Raw genomic sequence first — 12,468 nt, forward strand, 5'->3', positions numbered from 1 at the left:
ATGCATCAATTCTTCGACTACAAACTCTTCAGACATGTTTAGTACGTTCTGTTCTCTGTTTTGTGCGCAGCTGTGATGTGTACTGTTTTTGCTATCGCTGTGGAGGACTTGTTTTTAGATAAACAAATTAGTTTTCGCTTGAATGCCCCAATGTCATGAGGACACTGCGTGAACTATTGCCCTTGTGCCCTATCATGAATGCACGGAGATCAACGGTCAGTGAACATTTTCACTAAATAATACATTACATTTTGGTTTGTTTCTAACCATACCTTATCATATGCTTTCATAACAATCATGAGTTTCATAGAATAATTTATTAGACTTCAGACTTTTCTCCCTTTGTGTTAAGAAAAATAAAGAAAGTCATATAGGGTTATAACAACACAGGTTTGAGTAAACAATGATTTAATTTTCATTTTTGGGTGAACAATCCATTTAAGAAAACGACTTACTCAGAGGTTTGGCAGAAAGCAGCGTTCAAATGTCACATAAACGCAGATGCAGCTGTTTAAGGGATTAAAGGCTGTTAAGAGAAAGCGCTTTAACACACTTTCTGTTGGAGAACACAGCCTATGTGTTAATGTCAATGAATAAGTGGCATTCTGATTGAAAAGTGCATGTGTGCATATTTGCTCAAATGCGTCGGGGGAACCCCGAAGTCTGATGTAAAGGAAACCAGTTCAGAATCTAAATTCTGACTGGATGAGCCGTGAACGAACCTGTTGTAAAATGATTATAAACGTACACCTGTGACCAAACATCCTATTAATGTGGCAACTTGCTACATTTCTTGGCAACTGCAAACTGCCAACAGGATTATGAAGTATAGTACTTTGTGAAATAATGTTGAGGGACTCAAGATGGCGCCGAGTATGGCTGCTGCGTTGCGAGCTCCGACACAACATAGCAATGTTTTGTTTGTTTTGTTCACAATTCTTATGTTTTTTGTCTTGGATGTTGTCTGCCTCATTGTCTACCACAGACAAACACTTTTGGACATTGGTTCAGCGATCTCACACCGAAAACCGGACTTCACATTCCTCAATGCCGACCCGCTGTTTACAAACACGCAAGCAGAGCCCTTTGTCTGGGCAGCACGGCCGCGGAAACGCAGGAGGAAAAGGGGAAACAGAGCCGGCGTTCTCATCAGAGTAAGACGCCGCGCAAATCGACCCCCGCTACCCACTATTCTACTGGCAAATGTTCAGGCTCTGGATAACAAGCTCTGTGAGCTGAAAGCGCGGATCTCTTTCCAACGAGAGACGAGGGACTGTTGCATTATCTGCCTAACAGAAACTTGGATGTCTGCGGAGATTCCAGACTCAGCCATTGAACCCGCGGGGTTCTCTGTGCACCGAGCGGACAGAGCGAAAGACCTCTCAGGTAAAACTAGAGGAGGTGGTGTATGTTTTATGATCAACAAATCCTGGTGTGATCAGAGGAACGTACATTCCATCAAGTCTTTCTGTTCTCCTGATCTGGAATTTCTTATGCTTCTGTGTCGACCATTCTGGCTACCGAGGGAATTCACGGCGGTCATTATCACTGCTGCGTACATTCCCCCACAAGCCGACACAGACCGGGCACTCAAGGAACTGTATGGGAGTATAAGTGAGCAGGAAACCGCGCACCCTGAGGCCGCGTTCATTGTGACCGGGGACTTTAATAAAGCCAGCTTAAAATCAGTCGCACCAAAATATCACCAGCACATTAGTTTCAACACACGAGGGGACCGGGTTTTGGATCATTGCTACTCTCCGTTCCGGGATGGCTACAAATCCCTCCCCCACCCACCATTTGGCAAATCGGACCACTCTTCCATTCTGCTTCTGCCCGCTTACAGGCAGAAATTGAAACAGGAAGCACCCACCCTCAGAACGATCCAGTGCTGGTCGGACCAATCAGACTCTATGCTACAAGACTGTTTTGATCACACGGACTGGGAGATGTTCCGGTCCGCCTCTGATGACGACATCGAGCTTTACACTGATAGCGTAATGTGTTTCATCAGAACGTGCGTAGAGGAAGTGATTCCGACCAGAACTGTACGAATCTATCCGAATCAGAAGCCGTGGATCAATAGTGATGTTCGCGCGGCACTTAATGTGCGGACCTCCGCTTTTAATTCCGGGAACGCGGAGGAGCATAAACAAGCCAGTTATGCCTTCCAAAAAACTATCAAAACAGCAAAACGCCAGTACAGGGACAAGATTGAAGGACAGTTTAACACCACCAACTCTAGAAGCATGTGGCAGGGAATTAACATCATCACGGACTTTAAAGGGAATAAAAACTCCGCCATGAACACCGCTGCCTCTCTACCGGATGAGCTAAATACTTTTTATGCTCGTTTCGAGGGAAATAACACCGCCCTCGCAGAGAGAGCTCTCACGGCCGAAGCTACAGAGGTTAGTTCACTCTCCGTCTCTGTAGCGGATGTAACCCAATCCTTCCGACAGGTGAATATCCGCAAAGCCGCGGGTCCAGACGGCATTCCGGGCCGCGTCATCAGAGCGTGCGCGAACCAGCTGGCTGGTGTTTTTACGGACATTTTCAACCTTTCCCTCTCTTTGTCTGTAGTCCCCACATGCTTTAAAACATCCACCATTGTGCCTGTACCAAAACAATCAAAAATAACTTTTTTAAATGACTGGCGTCCTGTTGCTCTGACCCCCATCATCAGCAAATGTTTTGAGAGACTAATCAGAGATTACATCTGCTCTGTATTGCCACTCAATCTCGACCCGCTGCAGTTTGCTTACCGCAACAACCGCTCCACTGATGATGCCATTGCATCTACACTACACACTGCTCTCTCCCATCTGGAAAAAAAGAACACTTGTGAGAATGCTGTTTGTAGACTACAGCTCAGCATTCAACACCATAGTGCCCTCCAAGCTAGATGAGAAACTCCGGGCTCTGGGCTTAAACAGCTCACTGTGCAGCTGGATCCTGGACTTCCTGTCAAGCAGACGCCAGGTGGTTAGAATAGGCAGCAACATCTCCTCATCACTAACCCTCAACACTGGAGCCCCGCAGGGCTGTGTTCTCAGCCCACTACTGTATTCCTTGTACACACATGACTGTGTGGCAACACATAGCTCCAATGCCATCATTAAGTTTGCTGATGACACGACGGTGGTAGGTCTGATCACTGACAATGATGAAACAGCCTACAGAGAGGAGGTGCACACTGGTGTCAGGAGCACAACCTCTCCCTCAATGTCAGTAAGACAAAGGAGCTTGTGGTGGACTTCAGAAAAAAAGATAGAGAACACAGTCCCATCACCATCAATGGAGCACCAGTGGAGAGAGTCAGCAGCTTCAAGTTTCTGGGTGTCCACATCACTGAGGAACTCACATGGTCCGTCCACACTGAAGTCGTTGTGAAGAAGGCTCATCAGCGCCTCTTCTTCCTGAGACGGCTGAGGAAGTTTGGAATGAACCGCCACATCCTCACACGGTTCTATACCTGCACTGTGGAGAGCATCCTGACTGGCTGTATCTCCGCCTGGTACGGCAATAGCACTGCCCACAACCGCAAAGCACTGCAAAGGGTGGTGCGAACTGCCAGACACATCATCGGAGGTGAGGTTCCCTCCCTCCAGGAAATATATACAAGGCGGTGTGTGAAAAAAGCTCAGAGGATCATCAGAGACTTCAGCCACCCGAGCCATGGGCTGTTCTCACTGCTACCATCAGGTAGGCGGTATCGCAGCATCAGGACCCGCACCAGCCGACTCCATGATAGCTTCTTCCCCAAGCAATCAGACTTCTGAACTCTTGATCTCCCACGATCAAAATACATCAGCACTGCACTTTATTACCCTTACTCTTATATCTCACACCGGACTATTATAAATTATATTATTATTATTATTATATTATGTTCTCTCTTAACAACTGACTATCAACCGACAGCCTGAATGTCAATACAGTACAATACTGTACATTCTATATATATATATATATATATATATATATATATATATATATATATATATATATATATATATATATATATATATATATATATATATTTTATATATATATTTTTATTTTTAATTTTATTGAATAATGTGTATCTATATAGTAAAAAAAAAAAAAAAAAAAACCAAAAACAGCGTATTGTATACTGTACAGTGTATGTTATTATTTGTATATTGTTGAGTGTAATTATGTGTATAACAGATGTTTAAATTGTGTTGTGTTAATTTGATGTTAGTGTAAATTGGTATATGTCTCATCACTGTCACGACTGCTATGTTGATCAGAACTGCACCCAAGAATTTCACACACCATTGCACTTGTGTATATGGCTGTGTGACAATAAAGTGATTTGATTTGATTTGATTTTTTAATAAACGTATCTGTTTATGATGTCTTTTAAAGGGGTCATGACATAAGGAATAAAATTTTCCTTGATCTTTTGACATATAAGAGGTCATTGTACTATAAAAGCATATTGTAAGTTTCAGAACTGAAAACTTCCTCCTTAATAGAAAACGAGCATTTATTTAAACCAAGCTGCAAAAACGGCTCGTTTGGAATTTGTGGAACTTGTGACATCACAAGGACCAAATACATCTGCATAAGCAATGCCTATTTTTCTGTCATTGCACCCTTGGCCCCACCCACTGGTGCTCAGTCAGTCACACAGGTGAAGAGGAGAGAGATGGGGCCTGTCATGGGAGATTCATCCTTAGTGGACATACACAGGACACCTTTATGTGCCTGTCTGGATTTAAATGTTTTTCTATATAAACAAGCACAGACAGACGTCTTTGACTGCTTGATACATATCTCGGGCTGCTTTTAAAAGACGTGGTTGTCAAGTTACAACTCAGAAGAGGAGAAGCTCTCTGTTATTCTGCTGCTGCCTCGCGTTCTTCGCGCATCTGTGCTATTTTTAGTTGGTGGTATATGAAAACATGATGGAATGATACTGAAAACTGGATGTGGATGTGTCTTCAGCATATTTTTGAGTGGATTATATGTTCGGCTCATATACCAGTCACAATACGATTCAAGCTTTGCAAAGGAACTGTTATTGAATGATGGGGCAGTTAATATACTTGGGCGCAATCGCAAAAACCGTGAGTAAACAGTTTCATTCATGAATATTTCATATGTCATGACTGTGTGATATTTTATGGTGCTGACACCCTGATTACAATGGGCGTGTCTGTTGAAGCAACGCAATGCAACAGCTTGAGGCCTTTGGGGCGCCTACACACTAGAGTTAACGCTGCGTCAGATAATGCTGTGAATGCATTGATTTCAAAGGGGATGGTGCGTCAGAAGGACGGAGAGGGAAATCACAAGAGTTTCGGATAATGAAGCTCTGTCATGTGACCAAAAGTTGAGAACGGTTCAACTTTTGCTGCAACACACTCTGGTGAACGTATCCTGTGACCAGTGGGAATGGGAGAGGTGGGACTTGGTGCGCTGTGAAATAATAATAAAACATGGCGGACAAACTCAAACAAGTGGTGTATTCATTCCCTGTCCTCAATTATCTCTCTCTGTGAGGCTAAAAATATAGTAATTGTGGAGAGAGAGCCTGGAGAAGAGTTTCAATGTTTACTGGTATGTTGTCAAAAAGATATATTTTAAATAGCCATCTCGATCCGTGACCACCTCTTCCCCCTGTGGTACATGCCTTCCAAAAACGGAACTTTCACAGTCCCATGCATCAAATGCTCCATCTGAGCTTTTCCCTGGTGTGTAGGCGGCCGTCTACACCGGGCGCATCGACATAAACTTTCTAAACCGTTTATTTGTGTTGTTGGCAGTAGTAGCGCCACCGCATGCGGCGTAAAATGGAATGGGACATCTGTTTACTGTCGGCGTAACGCAACGCAACGGACGCTTCCATGGTAGACAGCATCATTGATTATAATGGGTTCTATTGCTTTTTACGCGACTCTCGCATCCGGTGTAGACAAGTAGTGAGTGTTAACAGTTGTGCTTGAGATGAACAGTTTAATATATTCGGATGCAATGTGTTGGATGTGTGTCATGTGTAAACCCTGACATTTAGTTTTATAATGTTGTTGAGCTGGTTCATTCTCTTCTGATTGAGTTTAAAAAATGGCTCAATTCGAGGGGCTGCACGATGTTAACCAATCATAATAGTGGGTGTTTTTCATTTAAGTTTTATGGCCAAAACCGAGCGTTTCAGACAGAGGGCCAGAGACAGGGTGGAAAATGATCAAATATTACTAAATTATTACTGTTTTAATGCAAAAAAACTTTACTAACATTATCAGTGGACCTCAGGGAAGATAACAGGCCAATAAAAAAAGAGCATTTCATGACCCCATTAATACACATATAAAATATGTCTAAAAAGCCACTCAAGTCCATAAGTTTCTGCTTTGTGTCCGCTTCGCATCTTGCATAAAAACACCCATTACCAGTGGTAAAATCACTGTACCTCACAACATCTTTTGGCTTTTCACTTTATTTTATAACATCACGGTGTCACGTCAAAGAAGTGGCATCAGATTTTGCAAACCAGCTATGTATATACATGCAATAACATGCTTGCAAAGTTTATTCATAAATAATACATTACAGATCTGTTTTATTTGTTATATCTGAAAAAGGTCACATACTGACAGTATATGTATATATGAATGTACCTTGAAATGAGTAAATGATTCATTAAATTAATGAATAAATTAATTAATTAATGCACAACATAATGATTATGTGTTTTTATTTACCTTCTTGAGGGTTCTGTGAGCATGTCTCATCTGGCTCTGTGTCATCTCTACTCCACCAATTAACTGCAATGATTCTGCTACCTCTGCACTCAGCTCACATAAAGTGCTCTTCTTCAGGGCTAAAGACTCTTTGGACAACAGTACAATGGTTGTCTGATTCATCAAGCACATAAACACAATACTTGTTGTAGTGGTAGTGCTTATATAGCAACTTGTAAGCAACTCATGTTTATAAAAAAAAAACACAGCGGCTTCAAAATATATGTTTCAGTTATGACTGTGTGTCATTATGCTGTAGAAACAATGTAAAAGTCCAAGTAATTTTAACCACATTCCTTCTTTTACTTAAGAATTGAAAACCGCTATTCTAATAATCCATTGGAAATTCCCAAGGGAACCCATGGCTCGAAGATTTGTTTTATGGGTTTTGGGACTACAAACTGAACAGATCTATACATAAAAGATTGATATGATTTCCCAATATCAATCTGTACACCATATCCAGATGATTTTGAAGCTGACCTCCTGTTGTTCCGTGAGCAGTAGGAAGTGACTGTAGTCATCTTGGGCCGACAAGGTGAGTGGGTCCTGTGGGCCTTGCGCACTCCAGTATGCACTTATACTTTCTTCAAAAAGTGTGCCACTGAATCTATTCAAGCAGACAGAGAGATGCACATACAGGTAACTAAGCTGAAACTTTAATGCTGCCATTAATTTTGCATTGTAAGAGCTCATACACATCAAAATGTAAATAAGGCAATACAAATAATATTATTAACAATGTTAATCACAATAACTCTCACTTTCTTCACACTAAACTAAGGTGCAAGTGTCCCTTTGTGCCTCCTGATGGCGATGTTGTAAATGAGTTTCACATGTGGTTTATATGTTTTTATGCCGCAGGGTATGCCGAGTTAGTAAGGATCATTCTGGTTGACTGTAGGTATACTGTAGTCATGTTCTTCTACAGTTTTCTCCTTCTACATGATTCACCTTAACTACTGCTGGATCGGCTCTCAAGTCAACATTCTTAAAGCAGTCTACAAGTGACAGAATTACTATTGCCTTATAACAAGGCTACTATGTAATTACACACAAGTCTGCCACCAATTACATATGTACAGGGTTGGGGAGTAACAGAATACAGGTAACGGGATTATGTATTTAAAATACAAAATATAAGTAACTGTATTCCACTACAGTTACAATTTAAATCATTTGAAATCAGAATACAGTTACATTCAAAAAGTATTTTGATTACTGAAGAGATTACTTTCCAATTTATTGTCATTTGTTTCATTTAACATTTACTGCAGTCTATTCAGTTGGAAAACATTTATCTGTATAAGTGATGTGATCCGAGGAATGTTTGAACAGCGATGAAACTCTTTCTTATAATGTGTACATTCATACGAGCAGACAGAGGGCACTTTTACAATGCTATGAGTGAAAAGCTGGATATGACGTCATTGAGGAAAAAGATGCAATTGTGTAGACTCTGTGGGGTTTTGAAGTAAGTTTGGAGCAGCAGAAATAGTTAACCTTATGTAAATTTTCATGTGAACATTTAGCTTTATGCTAAGCTAAAATGCTATTTCTAGCCCTTTTACATGCACATGTTACCAGCCAAGTTAAATCCAAGTTCAATCATATACAGTTGTGCTCAAAAGTTTGCATACCCTTGGAGAATTGGTAATATATGTACCATTTTTAAAGAAAACATGAGTGAGCAGGCAAAACACATTTCTTTTATTTCTTATGGGATTCATATTCAACTGTAGGTTATAACAGAATGGCACAATCATAAAACAAAACATGGCAACAAAGAAAAAAATGAAATGACCCCTGTTCAAAAGTCTGCATAACTTTAGTTCTTAATACTGTGTATTGCACCCTTTAGCATCAATGACAGCGTGCAGCCTTTTGTAATAGTGTAATTCTTGCAGGTGGTATAGCTACCCATTCGTCTTGGCAAAATGCCTCCAGGTCATGCAAAGTCTTTGGTCGTCTTGCATGAACCACACGTTTGAGATCTCCCCAGAGTGGCTCGATGATATTAAGGTCAGGAGACTGTGATGGCCACTCCAGAACCTTCACCTTTTTCTGCTGTAACCACTGGAGGGTCAACTTGGCCTTGTGCTTAGGGTTATTGTTGTGCTGGAAAGTCCAAGAGCATCCCGTGCGCAGCTTTCGTGCAGAAGAATGCAAACTGTCTGCCAGTAATTTCTGATAACATGCTGCATTCATCTTGCCATCAGTTTTCACAAGATTCCCCGTGCCTTTAGAGCTCACACACCCCCAAAACATCAGTGAGCCACCACCATGCTTCACAGTGGGGATGGTATTCTTTTCACTATAGGTCTTGTTGACACCTCTCCAAACATAGCGCTTATGGTTGTGACCATAAAGCTCTATTTTGGTCTCCAGAAGCTGTGAGGCATGTCAAGGTGTTGTCGGGCATATTGTAACCGGGCTTTTCTGTGGCATTGGCGCAGTAAAGTCTTCTTTCTGGCAGCTTGACCATGCAGCTCATTTTTGTTCAAGTATCATCGTATTGTGCTCCTTGAAACAACCACACCGTCTTTTTCCAGAGCAGCCTGTATTTCTCCTGAGGTTACCTGTGGGTTTTTCTTTGTATCCTGAACAATTCTTCTGGCAGTTGTGGCTGAAATCTTTCTTGGTCTACCTGACCTTGGCTTGGTATCAAGAGATCCCTGAATGTTCCACTTCTTAATAAGTGATTGAACAGTACTGACTGGCATTTTCAAGGCTTTGGAAATCGTTTTATATCCTTTTCCATCTTTATAAAATTCCATTAACTTGTTACGCAGGTCTTTTGACATTTATTTTCTGCTCCCCATGGCTCAGTATCAAGCCTGCTTAGTGCATCCACGTGAGAGCTAACAAACTCATTGACTATTTATACACAGACACCAATTGCAATTTAAAAAGCCACAGGTGTGGGAAATTAAACTTTAATTGCCATTTAAACCTGTGTGTGTCACCTTGTGTGTCTGTAACGAGGCCTAACATTCAAGGGTATGTAAACTTTTGATCAGGGCCATTTGGGTGATTTCTGTTATCATTATGATTTAAAAAGGAGCTAAACAACTATGTGATGATAAATGGCTTCATATGATCACTATCCTTAAATAAAAGATTTTTTGCATGATCAGTCATATTTTCAAAATTAATATATATATACACACACTACAAGTCAAAAGTTTTGAAACACTTACTCATTCTTTATTATAATTTTTTTCACATTTTAGAATAATAGTAAAGTCATCAAAACTATGGAATAACATAAATGGAACGATGGGAATTATGTTGTGACTAAACAAAATCCAAAATAAATCAAAACTGTGTTAAATTTTAGCATCTTCAAAGTAGTCACCCTTTGCCTAGAATTTGCAGACATGTATTCTTGACATTTTCTCAACCAACTTCTTGAGGTATCACCCTGGGATGCTTTTTAAACAGTATTGAAGGAGTTCTCATCTATGTTGGGCACTTATTGGCTACTTTTCTTTATTATTTGGTCCAAGTCATCTTAAAACTTTTTTATTATTAAATTTTAGTTTTATAATGAAATAAATTAATATGGTGGCACAATTATATTTTTGTCTACAAAACTAATTTCAAACATTTAAGCATACGCCTTCAGATGAAAAGATTTTTAAGATCATGAGAAACATTTCAGTCAAGTGTTTCAAAACTTTTGACCGGTAGTGTGTGTGTGTGTGTGTGTACATATATATATATATATATATATATATATATATATATATATATATATATATATATTTTTTTTTTGAATTTTTTTTTATTATTATTATTATTATTATTTTATTTATTTATTTATTTTCATAAGACATTTGATATTAGGGCAAAGATATAATGCAAAAACCTAATTCTTGATGATAATTAAAAAAATAAATGGTTAAAACAAGATAAAGTTACTTTTCATAAGATATTTAGGTAGCACTTTATTTTACAGTACTGTTTCACATTTACATACTATATAATTACAACTATAGTAATTACTAGGTACTAACCCTAAACTTAACCCTAACCTTAACCCATATTAAGTACATATAGTTACCTAATATTAGTCAGTACTTTCTTAATTTACTTAATTTAAAGTATTCATACTAGCCTTGAGTAATCTAATGGAATACGTTACAAATTACATTTTACAGCATGTATCCTGTAATCTGTAGTGGAATACATTTTAAAAGTAACCCTCCCAACCCTGCTTATAAAACTTTAAGGAGAGATCTACTGTGAACTCCGAGGTTATTAATCAATTGTATATGCTTCTGTTTAGGACATCATTCCGTGTTATTTCAACTTCATTTTAAGAAGTGTTAAATGTTGACACTTCTCATGATCCTGAGGGGGGAAATCCAGAAAACTGAGTTGAACAAACCAAGGCAAAATAGCTCATCAGTGACCGTCCACTCAAGATGTACTGTGAATGTCGCAATCGAGTCGGTCTCCCTACACTCTCAAACTACTTATATTTGTATATATCTGATTATTTTGCAATATATTGAATCAGTACTTATTTTCAACAACTTTAAATCAATAGTTTTATATATTTCCATTATTTTTACATTTGATTACATCAGTCCCAGTGCTTCATTAAGTACACAGTCTTGTACCTTTGTCTTTTTGTCTAATTTGCAAATACTTTTTTGCTTCAAATCAAAGGTTGTAATGTTGTAATTCACCTAAATGCTGGTTGGTTTGGTTCATGGCTTAGAACGTTTTTACGAAGAATTTGATCAAATCCCTATGGAAAAAATTAATGGTAAAAATACTTCTGTTACCAAGTCAGCTGAAAAAGTGGGCAGGCACTGTTGCATTCTATTGTTTTCTGTGGGCACATTTGTGCCATTACCTAATTTACATAATTCCTCTAGTGAATAAGGTGCTAAAATAGCACAGACATGTGCAAATAAACAGCGCTATCAGAGTGTACATTTCATTCTTAGTGAATTCCTCCCACAGACTTTTGTGTATGCAGTCACCATTGTGATGAGGTTCTGAAATGGAAGAGTAGGCCAGTGCCAAGCTGTGAGCGATGTGGGCCCTTCTCCAGACCCCCAGGACTCTAAGAGCAATGGAATGAGCCTTCAGAGGAGGGAGGGAAAGAGAGAGTGAATACAGACATATCATATATCAGACTCCACACACTGAAAGAGAGGAAACATTATCAAGAGTTCTAGACTTTAAACCATTTTGAGGTTCGATTTTACAAACCAACAGACCTTCCTTCCATTCTTTACCTCTCTCTGGCTTTAAAGAAATAACAACAAAAAAATTGTGTCATTATTTTCTTGCCCTCATTTTGTTCCAAACCCATTTGACTGTCTTTCTTCTGCAGAACACAAAATAATATATTTTAAAGAATGTTACTATGCTGAAATGATGCGTTGCCATATTGGATTTGTTAACATGAGTTTACAATGATTTGATTTGATCTGATTTGATAGTGAAAAACAGTGTAAACGTCAGTCTGTTCATCATGCAAAGTGATCGTTTATGGAAATATGACTCAGAATATCGTCTCGGAATATGATGCACGGAGTCGCATGGACTACTTTTATGACACTTTTGGATGCTTTTTCAAGCTTTAAAGACACTATCAATTGCTAGTGTATGTAAATGAGCGATTACAATATATATTTTTTTTATTTTATTTTTTTTTGTGAACTATTCCTTTAAT

The 12,468-nt window shown here is 39.2% G+C and overlaps 1 pseudogene; it reads right to left on the reverse strand.

Annotated features, from left to right (window-relative positions):
* Positions 1–12,468, reverse strand: part of LOC127455860 (tetratricopeptide repeat protein 23-like) — a 33,608-nt pseudogene that overhangs the window by 4,280 nt on the left and 16,860 nt on the right.

This window comes from Myxocyprinus asiaticus, chromosome 18, assembly GCF_019703515.2.
Source record: "Myxocyprinus asiaticus isolate MX2 ecotype Aquarium Trade chromosome 18, UBuf_Myxa_2, whole genome shotgun sequence".
Taxonomy (NCBI): domain Eukaryota; kingdom Metazoa; phylum Chordata; class Actinopteri; order Cypriniformes; family Catostomidae; genus Myxocyprinus; species Myxocyprinus asiaticus.